Raw genomic sequence first — 6183 nt, forward strand, 5'->3', positions numbered from 1 at the left:
TGGATGAAGATCTACCAGTTCTTTTTGGTACAGTGACTCTGTGTATTCCTTCCATCTTCTTTTGATGTTTCCTGCATCATTCAATATTTTGCCCATGGAATCTTTCAATACTGCAACTCAAGGCTTAAAGTTTTTCCTCAGTTCTTTCAGCTTGAGAAATGCCAAGTGTGTTCTTCCCTTTTGGTTTTCTAACTCCAAGTCTTTGCACATTTCATTATAGTAATTGACTTTGTCCACTCAAGCTGCTCTTTGAAATCTTTGGTTCAGCTCTTTGATCTTGCCATTTCTTTCTTTTGCTTTAGCTATTCTCCACTCAAGGACAAGTTTCAAAGTCTCTTCTGTCATCCATTTTGGTTTTCTCTTCTTTTCTCATCTTTTTAGCGACCTCTTGCTTTCTTTAGGCATGATGTTCCTGATGTCATCTTACCATTCTCCTGGTCTTTGATCATTGGTGTTCAGTGCATCAAATCTATTCTTTAGATGGTCTCTAAATTCAGGAGGGATATATTCAAGATCATATTTTGGCTCTTGTGGACTTTTTTTAATTGTTTTTAACTTCAAGTTGAACTGCATATGAGCAGTTGATGGTCTGTTCCACAATCAGCTCCTGGCCTGGTTTTGGCTGAAGATATTGAACTTTTCCATTGCCTCTTGCTACAGATGTAGTCAATCTGATTCCTGTGTATTCCATCTGGCGAAGTCCACGGTCCACGTGAATAGCCACCATTTGTGTTGTTGGAAAAAGGTATTTGCAATGAATAAAGAATAATATTTGCAATGGAAGCAGCAGTCAAGAAATCAGATGTCATATTGCATTGGGAAAATCTGCTGCAAAAGACCTCTTTAAAGTGCTGAGAAGAAAACACGTCACTAAAGCAGGCTATGGTATTTTCAATCACCTAATACGCATGTGAAAGCTGGACAATGAATGAAGAAGAGGTGATGCTTTTGAGTTACAGTAAATAAAAACTCTATTTACCAAAATTTCTGTTAGACATTGTGATATAAGATAGCACTATGAAACTAAACATAGAATGTGGAAGGAACATGCAGGTTCAAAGTAGCAAGTTGTACCAGTCTATATCCAGAGAGACATAAAAATAGAGAGAACTATTTTATAAGCACTCCCATAACTGGTTGGGAGAAATTTAGAGAGGAGAAGGGGAGGATTTTGATTCCCCAAATTTGTACTATACCAATGAGTTTCAATTAGCAGCAATATCATATTTCCAAAGGATGTTTGTAAATGTGCGGGGGCATTTTTCTTTTCACAATGGTTGTGCAGCCCTACAGGCATTTAATGGGTTGGGACCAGTGGTGATAAACTAATACTATGTTTGGAACAGTCCTTCACAAGGAATTATTTTCCTGCCCGAAATGCTAATAGTGCCTTGGTTGAAAAACTCTGCACCACAGAGACACCAAAGAATGATAGACAATGGGATTGTGCTCCAATTCTTTAACTTTTCCAGCAATATTTAAGATATGTGATAAAGCTCAAAACATCAATTACATTTATTAAGCATTAATTTTCAAAAAATTAAGAAAATAGTGAAAGAAATAGAATTTGCTAATTCAAGAAAATTGCCAACTAATATCAAATTTTTAAAAATCTAAAAACTGAATAAAATGTGGTATAATTTAATATTCTTAAAATTTACTTTGACACACATAAAAGTTATTGTAGTCCTGGTTATTATGAATTAATGGTTTACAGAGATGGAAATTTTTCTTTTTTCCAAATCCCAAGAGAATACAGATTAGCATGGAAAGTCGGACAATAAAAAACTTAAAATTATCATCTGTGTTCTCTTATTCCAAGGAAGATCATATATAAATTATTCCAAGAAAAGAATTCTCTTTCCTTTCTGGAGGAAAACCACCACCACAACGACCACAAAACATCCCAAAACAAAACAGAGCAATTATCTTAAAGAATATTACTTTTCTTCATAAGCAGGTTTATTATTACAACCTCCTGTTGAAAATTCATTTTCTACCTAGTTCTGCCAGGGAAAATTCCCTTTCATTAATCTAACAGGAATGTTCAGAATGAAAAAGAGAGAAAAAGCTTATCCAGAAAGAGGAGGGTGATAACCAGAAGCAGCAGGAGAACATTCCAGGTCAGGTGTCAAAGGAGAGGGTCCACCTTCAACAGCACAAACTGCTGGGTCAACGTAATTGTCTTTCCATTATAATTACAAAAGTGGAAAGCATATTCTAGCCCTTCATACATAATGTATCATTCTATCATGTGGAATATTAAAATGATTCAATGCTATGAAAGTCATATGTATTTTTTTAATTCTTATAAATGAAAATACATGTTTTCTTTTTAATTAAATAGCTAATTATATATTAAATGGCTCCTGTTGTTAAAAGAATTTGGAAAACAGGGAAGAAATTCAGGTTAGCTTGGGATCACATCTTTGCTTTATTACTTGTTGTGTAGTTTGACAAATGTCTTAGCTTTATTTACCTTATCTGGAACCCCAGCGCTGTTGAGATAAGACATAATGTATAGGAATCACCTACCACAATGTCTGGCCCATTATGGTTGTTTAATAAATGGTAAATATGATAAACACCTTATCAATTTTAATGCACCAATATGTTATTAGCTGTGTATTTGTGCTTCACTAAAAAATGCCTCCATGTGGAAAATTTAAGACAAGTGGAGAAAAGAATTTATAGCAACTTGTTCTCTGGTCATAATCTCTCTCACATGCAAAATACACTCATTTTCTTTTCCAAAACTGTCATTCCATTATAACATCAAGTTCACATGTTCACATTCCAGTATCTGTTGTATATATATATGGTCGTGATGTCAATATTTTGATAAAGCTGCTTGGATGTGACTCATTGGGTGAGTCTTCTTTTGAATCAGAGACCAATAAACTAAAATCAATAAGTTTACCGTCTCCAAAACACTGAACATAGAATGATAAGGTAGAGACAATATAACCACAATAAACACTCCTATTTTAAAGGAGGAAAAATTGAGTCATTGTTCCATAGCAGTTCTGAAATCCAGCTCAGTGAATATTGCCAAGTGCCCCTATTCTAGAGGAAGAAAATGTTTCTTGCTCAGAAATCACTTCTGTTCCCTGGGAATGGTTCTCTAGTTAGTTGTTCTTTGTGACTCCATCTTCTAGGATCTTGGGTATAACCTCTGGAGTGGTTTTCATTTTCATAGAGAAATGACCCATATTTGGTTTTGTCATTGTTAAATGACTTTCCTAGTCTGCTTCCTCCTCATAGAAACTTAGTACAATTTAATATTTAAAAAAAAAAAAAAATGTCAATCAAGTCAATTCCAACTCATAGCAATCACCATAGGGTTTCCAAAGCTGTAAATATTTACAGAAGCAGACTGCCTTATCTTTCTACTGTGGAGCAGCTGGTGGTTCAAAACACTGACCTTTTTGTTAGCATCCCAATGCTTTAACCACAGCATCACTAGAGCACCTGATAAGTTAGTTTAAGTCCCTTAAAAACTTTGTGGGCTTTCTATGTATCAGATTATGGTCTACTCTATTAGTCAAAAGGTATTCTCAAAATTCTTTTCGACTCAGCCCTTTCTCTACTTTAGATAGCATGTCAAGCTCTGTGAGATGATGTTGTTTAGAGACCTATCAACTTAAATTGTTCACAAAGGCTCTTACAACCACACCCTTGATTTGATATTTAAGCTCAGGCCTCATTTTATTTTGAGAATCTTCCACAACTTAGGGAGACAGTGGACAAGAAACAGTCTTATTTTCTAATGCAGCAAGTATTGGATCCTCTGTAAATGTTTCTAAAATCTATCTGTAAACTGAAGAGTTCCTTCGCTTTCTTGCAGCACTTTGTCATACTCAGCTAGCAAAAATCAACTGGTATTTTAACATTTTATCTGGAAATCTCTTGAGTCAAATCCACAAGTTTATTGCATATATTTTCTATCTTCCAAGTCACATAACTGACAGTTTTACCACTTGTTTCACTACTATATATGTTTGCTTGTTAGCTGCCATCAAGTCGCTTCCGACTGATAGCAACCCTATGCACAGCAGAACAAAACACCGCCTGGTCCTGCGCAAGCTCTACGATCCTTGCTATACTTGAGCCTGTTACCGCAGCCACTGTGTCATCATTGAGGGCCTTCCCCTCCTTTGTTGACTGTCCACCTTACCAAGCATGACATCCTTCTCCAGGGAATAGCACCTTCTGATCACATGACCAAAGTAGGTGAGACAAAGTCTGGCCATTCTCGCCTCCAAGGAGCATTCCATCTGCACTTCCTCCAGGACAGATTTGTTAGATCTTTTAGCAGTCCATGGTACTCTCAGCATTCTTTCCCAGCCCCACAACTCAAAAGCATCAACTCTTCTTCAGTCTTCCTTAATCATTTTCCAGCTCTCACATACATATGAGATGACTGAAAATACCATGGCTTATGTCAAGCACACCTTAGTCTTCAAGGAGATATCTTTGCTCTTCAGCACTTGAAAAAGGTCACTTGCAGCCAATTTGCCCAGTGCTATACGTCATCTGATGTCCTAACTGCTGCTTCCATTGGCATCAATTGGAGAACCAAGCAATGTGAAGTCTTTGACAACTTCAATCTTTTCTCCATTTATCGTGATGTTGCTTATAGGTCCAGTTGTGAGGATTTTTGTTTTCTTTATATTGAGATGTAATCCACACTTTCAGACTGTATTCTTTAATCTTCATCAGTAAGTGCTTCAAGTCATCCTCACTTTCAGCAAGCAAAGTTGTGTAGTCAGCATATCTCAAGTTGTTAATGATTCTTCCTCTAACACTGATGCCATGTTCTTCTACATATAGTGCACCTTCTCAGGTTATATGGTCAGCACGTAGATTAAATAAGTATGCTGAAAGGATACAACCCTGGCACACTCCCTTTTTGATTTTAAACCATGCAGTTTCCCCTTGTTCCGTTCGAATGACAGCCTCTTGGGCTATGTACAGTTTCCTCATGAGTACAATTCAGTGTTCTGGAATTCCCATTCTTCTCAATGTTACCCATAATTTGTTATATCTACACAGTCAAATGCCTTTGCATAGTCAATAAAACATAAGTAAACATCTTTCTGGTATTTTTTGCTATGAGCCAAGATCCATCTGATATGAGCAATGATTTCCCTTATCCAGCATCCTCTTCTGAATCCAGCTTACATTTCTGAGAATTCTTTGTCAATGTATTGCTGCAACAATTTTTTAATTATCTTCAGTAAGATTTTACTTGCATACCATATTAATGATATTATTGGATAATTTCCACATTCTGTAGGATACCTTTCTTTGGAATGGGTACAAATATACATCTCTTCCAGTCAGTTGGCCAGGTAGCTGCCTTCCAAATCTCTTGGCATAACCAAGTGAGTGCCTCCAGTGGGGCATCTGTTTGTTGAAATATCTCAATGGGTATTCCATCAATTCCTGGAGCCTGTTCTTCACCAATTCCTTCAGTGCAGCTTTAACTTCTTCCTTCAATACCATTGGTCCTTGATCATATACCACATCCTGAAATGGATGAAGATCGACCAGGTCTCTTTGGTACAATGACTCTGTGTATTCCTTCCATTTTGTTTTGATGCTTCTTGCATCATTCAATATTTTGCCCATAGAATCTTTCAGTATTGCAACCCAAGGCTTAAATTTTCTCCTCATTCTTTCAGCTTGAGAAATGCTGAGCATGTTCTTCCCTTTTGGTTTTCTAACTCCAAGTCTTTACACATTTCATTAGAGTAATTGGCTTTGTCTGCTTGAGCTGCTCTTGGAAATCTTCAGTTCAGCTCTTTTATCTTGTCATTTCTTTCATTTGCTTTAGCTACTCTCTCCTCAAGGGCAATTTTCAGAGTCTCTTCTGACATCCATTTTGGTTTTTTCTTCCTTTCTCATCTTTTTAATGATCTCTTGCTTTTTTCATGCATTATGTTCTTGATGTCATCCCATAATTATTCTGGTTTTCGGTCATTGGTATTCAATGCATCAAATCTATTCTTTAGATGGTCTCTAAATGCAGGAGAGATATATTCAAGATCATATTTTGGCTCTCATGGAGTTGTTTTAATTGCTTCAACTTCAAGTTGAATTTGCATATGAGCAGTTGGTGGTCTGTTCCACAATCAGCCTCTGGCCTGGTTTTGGCTAAAGATATTGAGCTTTTCCACC

The sequence above is a fragment of the Orycteropus afer genome, unplaced genomic scaffold, assembly GCF_000298275.1.
Source record: "Orycteropus afer afer isolate SDZICR_OR568_19922 unplaced genomic scaffold, OryAfe1.0 scaffold00011, whole genome shotgun sequence".
Classification (NCBI taxonomy): Eukaryota; Metazoa; Chordata; class Mammalia; order Tubulidentata; family Orycteropodidae; genus Orycteropus; species Orycteropus afer.